At 32.4% G+C, this 18,657-nt stretch overlaps 3 non-coding genes across 3 annotated transcripts; 2 read left to right on the top strand and 1 right to left on the bottom strand.

Moving 5' to 3' along the window:
* The first annotated feature begins 1,946 nt into the window (after window positions 1-1,946).
* Window positions 1,947-2,065, top strand: LOC149419311 (5S ribosomal RNA). Its single transcript, XR_016302964.1, has one exon. It is a non-coding gene; the product is annotated as a 5S ribosomal RNA (ribosomal RNA).
* A 322-nt stretch (window positions 2,066-2,387) lies between these two features.
* On the top strand, window positions 2,388-2,506 carry LOC149419312 (5S ribosomal RNA). The gene has a single exon (XR_016302923.1). It is a non-coding gene; the product is annotated as a 5S ribosomal RNA (ribosomal RNA).
* A 670-nt stretch (window positions 2,507-3,176) lies between these two features.
* TRNAE-CUC (transfer RNA glutamic acid (anticodon CUC)) lies at window positions 3,177-3,248 on the bottom strand. The gene has a single exon. It is a non-coding gene; the product is annotated as a tRNA-Glu (tRNA).
* Between the last annotated feature and the right edge of the window lie 15,409 nt (window positions 3,249-18,657).

An 18,657-nucleotide genomic window follows, 5' to 3' on the forward strand; every position in this document is an offset into this window, starting at 1 on the left:
AAATTCTTAATATATCGGAACCCGTGTTCATGCCCCTTCATTTGTCTTGATAATATACAATGACTAAATGCGGAAATTTTAAGATTTTTATAAACACGCGTTCCGACATCGTGATAACATATTCGTATTTTACTGAAAGTTTATCAGGAAACCCATTATTATTTCATTTGTTAAGGGCCGGCAAACCGGTTACCGGTTACGGTTTTTTTACCGGAGTACCAATAATTAGAAGAGATTTTTAATAAATTAGCAATACTCATTATTCTCCGAGTGGGACTTTTTTTTTTTTTTTTTTTTTTTTTTTTTTTTTTTTTTTTTTTTTTTTTTTTTTTTTTTTTTTTTTTTTTTTTTTTTTAAAGAAAGCAAGACAAAAAAATTACATATTACAGTAAATAATAAAGTAAAAATACAGAAAAAAATCGAAAAGTTCCAATAAACTACTTTTCAGTAGTTTGTCGATGGCAACTTTTCACATAAAAAATATTTAAAAAAGATAAAAACTTATTTTACTTAATGACAACAGTGATAACAATAAAAATAACAATTTGTTTTAAAAATATAAAAACATATACACAACAGTGATAGTATCTACCTATAGTTTGTATTAGACTCTAATACAAACTATTTCTTTCAGCGAGCCAATTTTTCAACATAATATTTGTTTTTACATTTGTACATTTTTTTATTTCAGCAGGTAACATATTTAAGCACCTAGGTATCATGTAGTCCAGTGTTCTTTGTCCATATTTGTTGAAATGATTAGGTACAATTAGTCCTTCATTTAACATAAAACGAGTATTGTAAGTGTGGTCCAGTCTATTTATGTATATAGGGCTATTCATATGCTGAAATATAATTTTATACCACAGAATTGATCTTACTGAGAAAATTTTAAGATTCTGATAAAGGTATGGAACATTATGCCTTTGTTCGTATAAACTTTTATGAGCTAATAATTTAACTAGTGAATTTTGAACTGATTGAACATGGTTTATATTTGTTTTACATGAAAGCCCCCAAGCTGTGATTCCATACCTTATAATAGATTCAGCTAGTGATAAATAAATTATTTTAAGTGTACGTATTGGAACATAGAATTTTAATTTATATAATCTATTAACAATAGATCTCAGACGTTCACATACTTTATTTATTTGTAAGTCCCATTTGAAAAAACAATCAATAATAATACCTAAATATACATACTCTGTGACCAGTTCAATATTTTCACATGTACATATTGCAGGAATACCAACATGTAAGCAATTTGAAGTGTGTGTCTTTATTTCAGGTGTAATAATATTTGCCTTAGCATTGGGTGATCTAATATGTATCAATTTAGTTTTTTCGGCATTTATAATTAAACCAGAGTCGTGATATAATTTTAATTTTTTTTCTATTAATAGCACCTTCAATATAACAACCACATTTTATTTCTTGCTATAAATTTGCAATTAGAGATGACGCTAACAACGCATAAAGAGTTGAATTTTATTGGTGGATCCGTATACGCTTTGAACAGAGATATCACTACGAAATGTTATTGAAAAACAACCTTTTGTCACAATAGTTTAAAAAAAATGGGTGTGTCAAGCCTACGCAAGACAGAAGTGAAACTTCTAGTATTCTTCTCTCTCTCTCTTTTCATTTCATTCTCTCTTTTTTTCTGTCTATTGACATATTTATAAGTAGCATGTGATAAAAAAAATTAAAAGTTATAAAAAAAGAAAAAAAAAATTAGTTAAAGCGGGGATCGAACCTCGGTTCTTCACGACCACAGTCGTGCGCTCTGCCTGTAGACAGCGAAGATGAGTTAGGAGAGTGAGTTAAACTAGGTATATAATATTTACACCTTGCTAATGTTTTCAGTATTATTAGGGCTTTTTTATACTAATTTTCATATATTTATTGGCAGGTAGAGTAGAAATTAATATTGTTTAGCGTTTGCCAACGACCATACCATGTTGAACACACCGGTTCTCGTCCGATCACCGAAGTTAAGCAACATTGGGCGCGGTCAGTACTTGGATGGGTGACCGCTTGGGAACACCGCGTGCCGTTGGCCTATTTTTTATTTTAATTTCATGTTTTTTTTATTTTTTTATCATTACTATAATTAATAATATCATAAAATTCTTTAACTTTTCAAGTATGCTACAGGCCTAAAATATTACTTAGTGGATTGATATTATGGTCAACCATTGAAAAAAAAAATTCCTACAAACTTATTAATGTAATTACGATCTTTTTCAAGCGCGTATGTAATGATTATTTTTATCAACCTCGCACACACCTTGCTAATTTTTTCAATATTATTAGGGCTTTTTTATACTAATTTTCATATATTTATTGGCAGGTAGAATAGAAATTAATATTGTTTAACTTTTGCCAACGACCATACCATTTTGAACACACCGGTTCTCGTCCGATCACCGAAGTTAAGCAACATTGGGCGCGGTCAGTACTTGGATGGGTGACCGCTTGGGAACACCGCGTGCCGTTGGCCCATTTTTTATTTTAATTTTATGTTTTTTTATGTTTTTTTTCATTTTTTTATCGTTAACATCATAAAAAATTTTATATCATTCTTTAACTTTTCAATTATGCTACAGGCCTAAAATATTACTTAGTGGATTGATATTATGGTCAACCATTAAAAAAAAAAAATTCCTTAAAAACAAAAAAATAATATTCCATGGCCGAGAATCGAACTCGGATCAACTGCTTCGAAAGCAACTATGCTGACCATTACACCACCAACGCCAGTTGTCGAGATGAGCTAAGAAGCATTTATATTTTACTTCAAAACTTTTACTACATCAAATGAACTTTAATCGGTCCCGCATTTTCGTTTCGGTCATGAGTTGGTTTTACTCCTCGAAATTGCATGACGCGCGTAAAGAAGTTTCACTTCAAAAAGGAGTGCACTGCCCGGGAATCGAACCCGGGTCGCAAGAATGGGAATCTTGCATGATGTGCTTCCGCATTCCTAAAATAATTGTGAAATTATAAATACATCCCGGCTGCCAAAAGTCCATATTGAAAAATTAACAATTTTATGATTTTTTTCAAGTCACTGCTTGTATTTAATAAAATGAATTCTTAAAAATATCACCTGAAATAATCAAAACACAAATTAAATAAAACAGTATCTCAGAAAATTGACCAAAAATAATTTCCGGTACCGGGAATCGAACCCGAGCCTCCTGGGTGAGAGCCAGGTATCCTAGCCACTAGACCATACTGGACTTGCGAAATTGTGCGAAAATACGTTATTTAACTTGTTTAATAATTACAACGAATTTTGTACACCATTTTTCTGAACGGTGAGCGGTGGTGGGGGTACCCGCTTTTTCGTTTCGATCTTGACTCGGTTTTACTACGTTCCCGAAAATTCATTACGCGGCTAAAGAAGTTTCACTTCAAAAATTTGTATTCATAAAAAAATGGAAAAATCGTTCGTTATGGCCATAGAAATTTAAAGCTTATTCTTACATTTCTAGATTCTTCCGATTTTTGTATCCAATCTACGCACGGGTTGCATTTATCAATCAAACTGTTAAAATATTAATTTACTAAAATCCTTTTTTTGGAAATCTGATGATCTTGTCTCGTTAATTAACATTACATAATTTACAAAAGCCAGCATTGTTATGTTGCTTCTGTGTAAATGTATTAACAAGCTAATTTTCTTCCGAGAATTAAATTGAGCATTTCTTTGGCACGAAAAACAATTTCGTAAACCTTAAATCTTTACATTATTAATTTTAAAAGAACACCTTAAGTTTAACAATTATTTTTTAAAACATGGTTCATGAACATTGCAAACATATTACTACAAGAGCGCTACAGTAGGTACCTAGCTCAAAATCGTCTCTTTCAATAATAATTCCTGAAACCTCCCTGAAATCCCTGAAACTGTTTCTGTGTGTTCCCGTTTATTTGAAGTACTTGGAACCTAATTATTCATTTGATTTACATTCATATTATAAAATGGCATTTTGAGCTTACACTGGCAATTCATTATTTATTGAAATATCTACAAAACGTTGCTTTTAAAACTGGCCAGTTAAAATCGAAACATTTAATATTTCTTAAATATGCGATCAAACTAAGCCACAAAATATCGGTTTTCTTGCCAAAATTTCTAACATGTACTTTTCTGGAGGTGGCTATTTTGAAACGTACCGTCACTTACGTAGATTATATTTATTTGTTGTGCTTATATTTATTATATTATTTCAAAATTTTACATGAAATCCTCAACATACGCAAATAAAATGAAATTCAAAAATATATAAACTCTTAGGTCCCCGGTCTCTTAGGGTAGGGTAAAACTAAACTGATCTGATAATGGATCGATTCTGGGTTCGTAGCGTCCCCAATAATGGAAGGTCGATTCTCTGCTTCTCTCCGTCCCAACAATGGGATCGTAGAGTCAATTGTGAAAACGAGAAGAGAAAAGTGTTTTCACAAAATCCGGCGAGAATGGGCGCCTGGAATAAATCAATTGTTTTTACACGGAACCGTAATGAAAGGGCGCCTATTTTCGGAGGCGCTTTGTGACTCGGTGATAATGGGATCTGGATTTTTGCGACGGTGGATTTGTAAAGATTGGCTTTGTTGTATCAAAATGTTACAACGACTTGTATGTTGTAATTTTTTAGAATTAAATGGCAATATTTTTCAAGTGATTGGCTAATACTGGTAGTTTTTGTAAATCTGAATCTGTAGTCAATAAAAGTGAAACTAATATATAAAAAAATTCATTGAATGGGCAATATTTTGCAAAAAAAATGCTAAAATGTAAATGGATCGATCACATTTCAGAAAGTATGCAAGGTCAATACGAACAATAATTGGCAAGGGGATTTATTAGGTTTGGACAGTTCGATAATTTAAACGAGTGTTATAAATCGTTGTACTAAAAAGTTGGTATAGTTAAGTTGAAAGGAATTTATAACAAATTATAAATAGATATTATGTGGAGTCATCTTCCCTTCACCTCTGTTAAAAATAACTTAATAAGAAATTTAAATATTAGGTACTACGAACCGGCATTAATTTAGTATTATGGTTGTGTAAATGCTTTATTATAGAAATATTATCTTTTCAGAATGGTTTCATTCAGAACAAAAATGTACTTCCATAACTCAGTATTCCAACGCTAATTTGGAAAATGACACTGTGAACTCGATATTTAAGGAAAGGTGTAGAAATTTAATTAAATCATTCAGAACTGGCATATTTCAAATTCATTCTACTGCTTTATACCAACTCGTAGGTGGTTTCATCTAGATTAATCTATCTCAATGCTGGTTTCAGTTTTGTTCCTGTGCCAGGAATTTAATGTTTTTCAATCACGTGGAAAGGTGGGAGGAATGAGGTAAGGGTGCGAGTATAATCTGCTCACTTTCCAAGTACTCATTAAAGATGAGGGATCTGTTTTTTATGCAGAAACCGGAGATTGGAGCCAGATACACGCGAAATGTGGCAGTGGGTTGCTATTTTTGAAATCATTGATTCATTTTTAAGGTACCAGCTAATATATTTATTATGACCAGATGAACGTGGTGTGACATTTTAAAAACAATTTATCACATTGCAAACTCTGTGAGGGAGCCAGCTGTTAGATTGCTTGCTATAATGTCTCAATATTTCTTGAACTTTCTAACTTCGGGTTCAACTCTTTAAATAAAACTGAGGGATGAACAAAATAATTAGGACTATATTTGTGATAAATAAAAAAATCTCTGATGGCTTCTTTAGCAGGCGGTAGAAATTGTACTGGGCCTCAACCCTAAGGTTTCAATAGTTATTTTTTAATGATAAACTAACGTTTATAAGAAAAGGTTTTATGCATAACATAAAGGATAACAAATAATTATAAGCAATAATTAGTCATTACCGTTGGCGGCATTTATTTTTACTCGGGAGATATTTTCAATTTGTATTAGTATTTCGGATGACTAATTATTGCTTATTTTATTTGTTTCAGTAGTTGTTATATAGACTCAAACCTTGTATTATCTACACCTATGTACAATTTATGGGTTACCTCTCAAACTACTATCTAGTCCTACTTATGAGTAAATTCTTCAACTGCTCTCAAGGATATCGTAGTATTTATTTAAATTTGATTGCAATACTCAAACGAAGTGATTGAACAGAAAGTTTTTGGAAATGTGTTGTTTTTTGATGTGTAATTTTAATATTAGCTAGGTACTAGATACTTAACTACAAAAATATACTATTCACATTACTGCTTTGTGAATCTTAATAGGTATTGACTTATTTAACTTTCGCAATTATTTCTTCCTTCAATTGTAGAAACAATTGGATATATAGGTATCATGAATGCGATGATTACGGTAATTCTTAATTTTAAAATTTCCACTTTACAGAATGACTCTGTATTATAATGGGTTAGTTAACTTTCTCTCATTTAAAATTGAACTTTGTGTATAATTCATTTTACGAAAATGCTTTGGTGAAATAATTGGTTAAATACTACCCATCAAAGTACTTCAGAGCTTTGTTCATTTGTTCTTTTTCAGTTTCATGAAATTAAAGCTGAGGTTAATGGTTAGTTGAATAAAATGAAAATAAGACATTCTGTTTTGTGAAGACATTGGCTTATTTGAAACTTCTCGTTACCTTTTGAAGCGAACTTTCACTGCACTTTCTTCTGAAATGGGGTAAGTAACTATCTGAATACTGCAAAAATAACTGCAAGAAATCGTCGATCAATTGAACAATTCATTGTGTTTTCAGTTACAATCGACACTGTTTTTTTATAACAGGTGCCATCTTTCGTCGAAAATTTAAGTTAATCATCTTATTTAAACATTCAAAAAATATGTTTTTATAATTAACGTGTGTTTTAAATAAAAAATATTTTTCATGATAATACTTTTACTAAGAATTTTATATCAGATTAGATTATATCCAGCGGATGCTTAGATATGAGCACAATATTTATTACAAGACGAACTCAAATTTATAAAAATCTAATTTTATAAAAAAGGTTATTTTTTCCAGATAAGTGTACAGATGTGTTTCACGGTTCCATGATAACTCAACACACTTTTGAAAAGTGATATAAAGTCATTAGAAACGATGAAATTTTTTTTTTTACCTAACCTAACCTACATAACCCATTTAATAATTTTTTTGTTTCATCATTTTCCATGACTTTATACAACTTTTTAAAGAGGTGATGAATTATCATTGTGAAGATTTATCCAGTTACCGTTTTTCACAGTATTTCATTACGAGAAGTTTGAATGGTTTCCACGATGTATTTTGAGAGAAATTCGTTACTTGAAAATATTCTTTATTTATTTATCCCGTACTCTAAAAAAAAAACTCAGATAATCACAGAATTTGATATTTTGAACAGAACTCATAATTAAATACATAGATGGTCTGTTGAAAAAAGTGAATATTTGTTTTTTAAAACCTTATAAACTTATATTGTGTTTGTTTTATTCTCGTGGTTGTTGTTTTAGTGTCCTTTATTATGTTTGAACCTTTTTTCAATAAAGCTCCGTAGCAGATTAAATTTTTCAGATTTATCTAAAACTGAAAGCCAGAGTGAAATTGATCGGTAAAATAGTGAATTTTTTGAGCACTTTTTTTATTATAAGAAATTCTCGTTACGTTTTTTTTATATAGTATTTGCACCACAGATATCGCAATTGAACAATAAACGCCACTAATCCCTATGAATCCAAAAAGCGCCGAAATCAAAGTGTCGTTATTTTTTATCTAACTGCTCAACAGTTAAAACGACATCATCCCCAAAAGCGCGGAATATATTTAGCGGCCCTCAAGCGAAAATAAATGGAGCGACAATAATAATGAGAGAATGAATAAAATATTCCGATTTAACATTCGAATTTATGCAAGGCCAATTACTCAACAGTGTCTTGGGGAGTTTAGGAAGGCAATCAAATTTTATAGGGGCAAAATGGGACGAGATGATTAAACGGTCCTTTTTTAGTATCTTACCCTTTGTCCGTCACGGACCCACCTTTTCCGTGTCTATATCAAGTATTTGCATTTATTTCTACTCTGTTAGCAGGAAGCTTTTTCAAGCTCTGCTCGATTCTGTCCAACTTGATGTTATTCTGGATACAACGAAGAGCTCATGAACATGAATATCTCACGATCATATTATAATATATCATGTTTATTGTCATCAATATCGGCCAATGGCTTGAAAAATACAGTATATCATACAACACGATGGAGTTTCATATTTGCATGATAAAAATTATGTTTGGTACTGGGAAAACTTTTATAAAGGCGATCAAGTTAAAAAATACCCGAAAAAAAAGCTATAAAATAACAGATATTTAACGAAAGAAAACCGAAATAATACACTTTGCATGTATCGTACTTTGATAGGTTTTAAAGGGTCTCTAGTTTTCTGTGACAAAAAAGTAAATCACCGCACTAAAGATTGAGAGAAGGTTGTTCTGGGGGCTGGGGGAGCCACGGAAATGCTTGTCCAGTATAATATCCAACCACGACAACCAGTCTACCCACTATCTAATCAACGCATTAAAGATTGAGAGAAAAGGGTTCTGGGAGCTTGTGGAGCCACGGAAATGCCTGTCCAGTATAATATCCAACCACGACAACCAGTGTACCCACTATCTAAGTCTAAGAGAATATATGTTTTTGGTATTAAGTTTAGCTGCATTATCTAAACATCACTCATAACAAAAAGGTATATTTCATTCCGAAAAACATTTTATCTTCTCACGTTAGTGCATGTAGTTTTTGTTCCATTAAAACCAATATCGGTCCATTGTTTCTAAATTCAGCATCTCGTTTTGGCTAACGAAATAACTCATCCCACACACCCAACCATTACTCCGGAAATTTTGTGCACATCCAATATCTTGATAGTAACTAGCTATTTTTGTGGAAGTTCCTAGTTACCAGTTACTCCACCGCCTTCTTCTTCCCCATCTCCTTCCCCTCCCCGCTATCTTCGGCTTCACAACATACCCCAATCGGGGATGCCATAGTTCTGACAGTTGGGACTCTTGTGCGGTTTCAAATATAATTTTTGTTTAATCTTCTAACCAAACACGGAAAAAGCCATTCCAGACAACGTTTCAATTTACTTGCGCACGCCGGGGTCTGAATCCGCGATCTCCGGCTTTATAATCGAGAGCCCTTCGGCCACGGAGGCCGTCGTTAGATACACGAAAAAAAAATCTGGTGCAATATTATATCTCTTTTAAATATTTGATATTCTCGGTAAAAATGCTTTGAGTTAGCAAGTTGCGGGTTTTGAACATTTCAAAGCAACAAAATAATTAAAAATGCTCGCTATCACGTTTTATGAGCATAATAATGTTATTATTACCTCAAGATTAGCAGCTTATTGCAGCAAACATGCAATCTACTTTTAATACTAAAATAGCAACTGTGAAAAGGTAAAAGGGATTAAACCACGTATATAAATTTTCCAGGAGATTAAGCAGTTGTAATTAATCATGGCTGAAACGTATCTTGTTTGTTTACATTTTCAAGCGAATTAGTACAGTAATCCTAGAAATAAGTTGTTATTAGACATACAACGTAGTATCGACTTTAAATTTGTTTTCTTACATTAAACTCTCATGGACATATATTATTTATCTAGGTACTTAAATGTTGTACTCCCGCTGACTTTGTGAAGACAAATGTTTTGAATAATCGTTAAATCAAAAATGTTTCTACTTTCTTCCGTTCTTTGAAAAGGTGAACATGCGTATACATATTAAAAATAAAATTAAAACGCATAATACTAGACTTCACAAAAAATAATGATTTTCACGTAAACCTGCAAAACTATTCTCGTAGAAGCTGTGAGAAAAAAGCACAATGAGATAAATGCTTTCCTCGGGTTAAGGGCCCTCGGAGTGTCTTGCGCTTCCGAAAGTAAGTACCGCCTGAAGACAAATTCGCTTCAGGGTGTAATACTCGTCGCACTTGATATGGGGATGGGCAGTGGAGTGGAAAGAACTGCCTGTTACACTATTGTGGGAAGGGTTGAACAGGGGTCGCCAACCATTTTACTAATAAACTGTGATAATTTTAACTTTAAATAACACCTTCAATATTCATTTACATTGATTCATGAAAAAAAATTGGTTTTGCCTGCAAAATTCCTACGCTAAACGTGCTCACCTCAAACCTCAACCTAAAACCACATAAATTAAATTCATCGAATCTACTTTGATGAGTTGTTTTTCGTCGTTTTTTTAATATTCAATTTGTTTTATGGAGATACCTACCTAAATATGCAGGTTTTCACAAAAATTATGGCATTATTTTCTGCCCAGAAAGGTGTCGTGCAGTTTTTAAATATTTTAGAATCTGTCTTTTAAAATACAGGTGGGGCAAAGTAATGTCATAATGTGAATTCGCTGCCATTTTGTTAGAAATGAAAAAATGGGCTCTGTTTTTACGGAAAGTTTATTTAAAAGTTTACACGAGACGTTCAGCCAAACGTTTAACTGTTCGCGCACGAGGAAAATGACAACAAAATTTACGTTGCGTTAAAACAAGACCAGAAATTAAGTTGACCGGAAATTGGTCAACTAAGCAGTAACAATGATTCCGCGTTTTTTGGGTGTGTATCGCTCCATTGTTTATTGTCAACTTATTTAATAATTGTTCACAACATAAAGGTCAAAGCACGTTGACATTTTACGCCATTTGCAAAAATTATGGCACTTTCACATCATAACATTACCTTTTCCACACTTGTGGAGCTAGACAAGTTTGAAGTAATAATTGTTCAACATTAATGATGATATTAATGACCCGGACGTACTTCTGTAGTCACAAAGACAATTGAACGTAGTTTAAAGCAGCTGGCCACAAAAAAACTCAATCTGAGAAATCAAAGGACTTTAGTCTAAAGATTGGATAATAAATTTATACAACGCCTAGAATGTTTATGGTTTCTTAACTTCAAAGTGGATTGGATATATTGGTATTTTATATAGATATTAGTATTCAGTTCTGACTATTTTCTGTAGAATAAGTATTAGTAAATGTAAGCTCTGCAATCAACTGTCTGACCTTCACATGTGAAATACGAATTTTTGAGAAGTTGATGAGAGTAGCACTGAAGCTATATCACCTCCGTTAAAATCGCATTAAACGTATTTGCGAGATGACTCATCGAAAAAAAATCGAAATATCTTTCAACTGGATTTAAACACAATCGCAATATATTTTTCTTTATTCAGTGACATGGTTATTACAATTATTAGGTATGTTTAGACCACCATTGCAACAAAAATGAATAGATTTTGTGGCTAGTTCTTCGTCATTTACTCGTGTTTTTCCTTCAGCAATGGGAACAAGTTTTCAAATAAGTCACGTTTTTATAAGCTAATGGTGCCGGACAAAATTCTTTAAAATTACACTGCAGGGAGTTAGTTAGTTACTGAACCCAGAGAGATGCACGCAACATTCAACATGTATTTGCGCTCTGGAAGTTTATAGACGTCAGGTTTATCGTGTTCAAAAATCTGGTCAGATGTAGCCTTACCAGTCTTAACAATCGAAACTGAAATTCGGTGACCTCTGAAAGGTGGTAGAGTAATAGATATCCTAGGTTTAGTTGTAAATCCCTTAATTTAACTAAAACGATATCGGCTGATTCTGTCTTAAGTCATCCTGGATGTTCTATATATTATTAAACGTAGAGAATACTTAGTACAGAGACTGTGAACCTGTCGATTGCGCAGTCACTAGAAATGCGTCCTGAAAACAGCAAAACGTAAGTTAACATTACGATGGCCTATTTCCGCACGGAGACAAGACATGCCGGTTTTTCCGATTTTAAGTTAAATAAAAAGGCCATTGACTAATTTCTTAATTTTATAAAATATTTCATAAAACTGATTTGTGTGATTTTGTTTATTATTATGAAGTAAATAGTGCTAAAACACTTTTCAAAGCGTATTGATACACAATATGGTAAATAATAACAAAAACCATAGAGTATATGATGGGTCGAAATAATCCAAGAGGGAAAATGAATAGAAGTTTAGAATTAAGTTTAACCACCTCTCCACTTTCCACTTTTCTCAAAGTAATAATACATTAAGGCAACAATAATTTTCATTCGGATAATATTACAATGAAAATGTCATCAAGAAAACATGACAACTGTGACGTGATATTTTTATTCTGACATATTTAATTTTTATTGCATGTGATACGATAATTAACTTAAACTCCATCTACATATCATGATGTATGCAAGTTGTAAGCCAATACAATTCTGAATTTATTTTTGCCATTTTATTTTTGGCGTGCCTCACTTGGCACCATTAGTTTGACGTAGAAAATAGGGCCAAAATTTTTCTGCAGTTCAAGTCCTCATGCAATCATTTTTCCACAAAGTGTCTATTCTAACTTTGGTCTGAGTCTGGGAGCGACGTAAATGAGACTTCTCAGCGCAGTCAGCTGTCAGCATCACGATATTATACGAGATTTGGTACGTGGCCTCCGCCCACGAATTGATTCCAGGTAGGAAAATTTAGTATTTTTGAAATCTTGGCAATAATCGAATTTTTCACTCAAAAAACCCAATTCTTGTAAATTATTTGCTATTCGTCGAATTCTCCATGACTTGGCAACCCTGATGTTGATATCGTAGTTAATGTAGACAATAGATATATTACTTCCGTAGACTGATTTCGCTGAAACTGCAGGTTGTCATGCCAACCAAACGGTATGTTTTAATTGGATGGTATTTTATTCGTTTTTAAATTAACATTCATAAATTCTATGTATAATAATATATAATTAAACTTATATCTCCAGAATCAGCGTTTGTTGATCTAAATTAAAATATTTAACTCATAATATTTTCACTGCGGTTCCTAATTGCATTGGTTCTTAGTTTTTAATTTTAATAATTCTTGTCAAAAGTTTAATATTCTGAAAAACTATAGACCCCTGCTGTGGGGATTAGAGTGAATTGGATTGAAGGGATTTGTGTACGTGTATCGGGGTAACTGATATTGTAAGTAGGATATGTAAAACAAACCGCGCTTAGGCCGGATTGTGGAACTATCCTGATGTCAAGATTAAATGAATATGATTCTAACACTCTGGGTCTTCTGCTGCTCGGGTAGCGAAATTGTCTCCCTAATTGAATATAAAATAAAGTAATATGTAATGAAGAAAAAATGTTGCTCAAAGGCTTGTAAATTCGTATTGGCGAGAAATTATGTAGGTATATGTATTTCTGGGTTTTAGTTACAGTCCTAAGCTGCTTTATTGAGATGAATTCATCTGATTTATGGATCAGTCATGATTTTTTTATAAATTATTTAATATTGAATTACTTTTAAAAGTAATCCGCTTCTTTTTAGGCTGAGTTTAAAATGTCAGCCTAAATCAAATTAAAATGAGTCAAAAGCCCCCAATAATACGTTTAGGTACCTACAGGATTTCTACATTGGAAAATATATAAAGCCCCATAATATAATATCCCTTTGCATTTTTAGAAAAACTAAGCATATTTTTTTTTTAAATTTTCCACAAGCCACTACTCTGGTGTATGATTCAATTCAAAATTAATCATTTTTCATTTTTGAAAAAAATGTAAAATGTGAAAAAAAAATCATTTACAAAAAAATACGGGCGCATTGGATTTTAATCTTGGGTTAAAGTCCCAGATGCGCCCGTATTTTTTTCTGATGTTTCTGTTTAAAAAAATCGTTGGAGATTCGCTAATATTGTCTTGTGCAATCTCACACGTCCCACATACATATACACATTGTACAATAGATATTGAAAATGCAAAAATAGATTAGCAAATAAGGACAACTATGGTCTTGAGTGAGCTTGGGCCCAGCGCTAGTAAGTTTCAGCGAGTGGCGCTTGGTGCTCGTAGGCTGCGGTCATCACCGTGTTGGCGGAGGCCATTAGCCGCATCCTGGCTCCAGTGACCCGGTGTCTCATCAAGCTGGCAAATCCTAACTCCGTGAAAATTGTCGATGTGCTGCTGTATCTTCGGTATCCAAATATGATTCTACAGGCAACAGTATATTGGATTCAGAGTCGTTCCTTCGGGAAAGTTCGGTAGTGACACCATGTCTCGCACGTGTATAGCCCGGTACAGATTTTTTCCGTGGTAAAACGCAATCAATTCCATCTTCTTCGGGATCGCTGCCTTCCATATTCTTAAAAAATATATAACAGTAATCTCAATCCCTTGATCTTCAGTGCTAGGAGAATCATGTCGTCAGCGTAGCATATGTGGTTTATTTATTTATTTAGACGCCGTAAAAGGCTTTTACAATATACATGATTTATGTTTACAGTGGTTCACAGGAGCGAAACAGTATTATGTTAAACAGAATAATTACTGAGAAATTATGTTGAAAATTAAACAAAAATAAAATCTTGAAAAAAAATTTGAATCAGGGCTGTCAGTAAGACATCTCATAACAATTTTGGGAAAAATTATAGTTTTGATTAAGTATATAAAATTATTAGATAACACTCTTCTGTCTGATATCTGATGTAAGTGCATAGTTTAGGTTCTGTGATAACTTATGAATAGAATGGTATTATGCCTAATAATATTGATAATTACGACAGAGGTATGTTATTATAGCCTTCTTATAACTATATTCCGTGCAGTTGAACACATCTACTACTTCTGAGAAAGCATTGCCAACTGCATGCAATCTAGGTATAAGCGAGTTTCTAAATGACTCAGTCCTGATATTGTTATTGAAATTAAAAAGAATTTTGGATCGAGTGGTTCTAGTGGGTATATGGAAGGTAATTAGGCTTAATATATCAGGGCTGTCTATAATACCATTGACAATTTTAAAAATAAAAGTCAAATCGGAAATAAGTCTTCTATCTGAGAGTTTAAGTAAGTTTAATTCTTTCATCAAGTGATTGTAATTTATTGATTCTATAGGTAGACCGAGTTTATAGTTAATGTATCTTAGGAATTTATGCTGAATTTTTTCAATAGAATCGGAGTGGATTTTAAAGTAAGGACACCAAATAGGAGAATTATATTCGATTTGACTTCGAACAAGTGAGGAATATAAGATTTTTAGTGTTGAAATATTTTTAAAGTCTCTGCCATTTCGGAGAATGAAGCCGAGCATTTTTAATCCTTTGTTGGTGACTGTTTCTACATGTGAAAGAAAGTTAAATTTTGAATCGAAAATAATTCCGAGATCGTTAATTTCACTTACAGAGGCGAGAGAAACATTGTTAATTTTGTATTGATAGTTATACATATAATGTTAATACGACAGCACGCTCTGATGTCCAGGCGACTTGACAATTCGTCCATGTATACACTAAACAGGATGGGGGACATACATCCTCCTTGCCTTACTCCTGACCGCAAGTATATCGGCTGGGAGTATGTACTTGTCCACCGAACAAAATTTTCCTGCTAGGAGTGCCATCGGAACAGCGTATTTATATATATTGTAAGTAAATTTCTATCTTTCAATTTCTCGCATAATATTTTATGATAGACCCTGTCGAAGACTTTACTTAGATCTAAGAAACACCCATATACGGTAGTTTATCGTTTCGTGTACAATTATATTATTTGCTTAGCGGCAATCGCGTATATTGCCATATTAGTGAATAATCAACATTTAAAACCCATCTTGTAATCTTTCGACATTAATTTATCGTATATTTAATTTAGAATTACCCTTTCAAATAATCTTGCAGTTATAGTTGTTAAAGATATTGGCCGATAATTGCTGGAGTAAGTCATCTCGGCCTGTCCTGATTTCGGGATTGGAGTTATAATTGTCTTCGTCATTACATCCGGTAGATGATTGTGTTTAAGGATTGCGTTGAACAGTATCTACTTTCGTACCTTATACATTCAATACTTAGACTATCATGTCCCGGAGATTTACCGGCCTTTGTGCTTGTGATGGCCTTCATTACACTACTTTCAGAGAGGTAAACGTTTTGTCCATCATTTTTCACAATATTAGGGACAGTCGATACTTCATTATTGGAGATATCTTCAAAGGTTCTTGAAAATTTTTGGCAATTTCTTCCATGTTTGTGGACCCATCAATTTCAATGGCGATTCAAGTTTTTGGTTTGATCATTAGAGCTCCTTCCTTTTCCTTTTTCTTTCATCCGCAATGGTCTGGAATTTTCGTAGTGTTCCTTAACTTATCGATTCCACCCGGCAATGTGACGATGTGTTTTTGTGTTGCTTTAATCGCTCTCCCGATAAAATACAGTATTGGCAGCTTTACTTAGGGCTTCCACGATGTATGTGTATATATTGTCCACGTTTTGTATATGGTCGCATTTGTCACACATAAAAACCGAATTACAAATGGATTCGGAGTTTTTTTGATACATTACACTAAGTAATCATTCTGCCACAGACGTATATTATTTATTTTTCAGTTTTTATTCTCTAAATTATGTTATTAGGCTGTTGCGGAGTATTAAAAATAGTTCGGACCATATACCAGATAATAGTAATCGGACCAGTCGGTATCATAGTGTATTTTTTGACTATCTATTTTGTAATTAAGATTATTAGTGCATATAGAGTAATTGAGCCAGGAAGTGGTATTGCGTGCATCGCTAATATATATATATATATATATATATATATATATATATTTTTTTTTAAATTTATTTATTTATACGCCCATTGGGCTTTTACATACATAGTTCATAAAAAAAAATAATATTCTGAAGATTGTAAATTCACAAAAGTAATATTAAAAATACATATAACCATATCCATTTGACATATTATAACAGCAAGTAAATAGTAAATGCATACAATAATTATTTGTAGGTATTAACCTGTTGTACAAAAATAAGAATAAGAATATGCTTACTCCTAAGTTATACAAACTTAAATTAGTTAAAAAGAAATGTAAAGTTTATATTTAAATGCTAGGTAGTGGCAGCAGTAACATGATACAATACGACATATAGTGTATAAGGCCTTTGAGTTAGAAAGTTAACGAAATAATTATTGGCAGTATTGTTAGCAAATATACTGCGTTTGACTGGTTATCGTGGCCTGTTAAATCGAGGGCGTTCAGTCTGCCATTTTACATACATATTTTACATAGTTTATATAAAAAAATATATTGTGAAGATTATAAATATAGAATAGTAAGGCAATAATATAACCTTCACCATATGACATATAAAACCAGACAAAAAGCAAATCTAAACATGAGAGTTTGTAGGTATAAGCCTGTTGTAAGAAAATAAGAATATGCCTACTTCTAAGGTATAACGACGAAAATTGTTTATAAAAATGTTAAGTTTATATGTACATACTAGGTAGTAGTTGTATTAACATAATATCTATGCGACACATAAAAGCTAGTGTATATATTTATTCATTCATTCAATTATCTATTCACGAACTAGCGGGCTCCATAAGCCAGCCAGTTCGTAAATTGGTAAATAAATAAAAATAAAATAACATTTTTGCTAAATGATCACAGTAATTACATGTGAAATAATAATGCAGTTGTAGTAATTGCAAGAAGACTACACCTATTATTGTGTCAATCTTGGGGAAATAATTCAATAAGAGGTGCAATAGCTAGATGTTTATTATTTTATTTTAAAAGTTCTAATATATTGGTTTTAAATTTGGAAACCGATTGGAAATGATAGATATCGATTGAACTATATTTGTTTCAAAGTGTATGAAGCCTTTGAATTGGAGAGTTTACGAAGTAATTATTGGCAGATTTGGTAACAAAATATAGAGCATTTAAACGGGTATCGCGGGTAGGTATACGCAAATTTATTAAGCTCGTTAAATCGAGGGCGTCCAGGTTGCCATTTGATATATTGCAACGGCAAACTAAGTCACTCACTGTGCGTTAAATCGCTTAGGTTTAGTAATTCCATTAGATATGTATAATTAAGTTCTTCGATTGGTATTCCAAGTGTGTAATTAATAAACCTATGTTGTACTCTTTCGAATTTTTGCTGATGAGTCTTATAAAATGGAGTCCAGATTGTTGAGTTGTACTCCAAATTACTTCTTACCAACCTAGTATAAAGCAATTTGAAGGAATTAATTGTTTTAAATTCTTTTATCTTCCTCAGTATGAACCCCAGGCATTTCATGGCCTTGTTGGTTATTTCGTTTATATGAGGAACAAAAGTTAATTTACTGTGAAATAATATACCAAGGTCCTTAATATATGTATATGTGTCTTTCGATAGTCTTTCAATATCGATACAACTGTAGTTATATTCGGTGTAGAAATGAGAGAGTTTATTCCTGAATATAGAAGATGGGTGAGGGTTTAAATCTACCATAACAATGGTTTCAGAGAGTTCCTTATCTTGAATGATAGTTTGTATTTTGGAGAGTTAGTTGGTGAAGACGGTAAGGTTATCCGCGCATACCGGCATGTAGGCAGTCAGTATGCTTATCGTCTCTTGATTAAATATTACAATTTGAGGTTTTTACACATTAATTGATTCCAAAAAATAAAGTTAATGATTTTTCTGTCTAAATAATAAAATAAAGTGAAGGACATCAATTGTTTCCATTTATATATGATATTGTTTAATCTGAATTTGAAATATGGTATCGACAAATATGACGCTAAATAA

Source organism: Hesperophylax consimilis, chromosome 12 (genome assembly GCF_061612785.1).
Source record: "Hesperophylax consimilis isolate HC1 chromosome 12, BYU_Hcon_1.0, whole genome shotgun sequence".
NCBI classification, from domain to species: domain Eukaryota; kingdom Metazoa; phylum Arthropoda; class Insecta; order Trichoptera; family Limnephilidae; genus Hesperophylax; species Hesperophylax consimilis.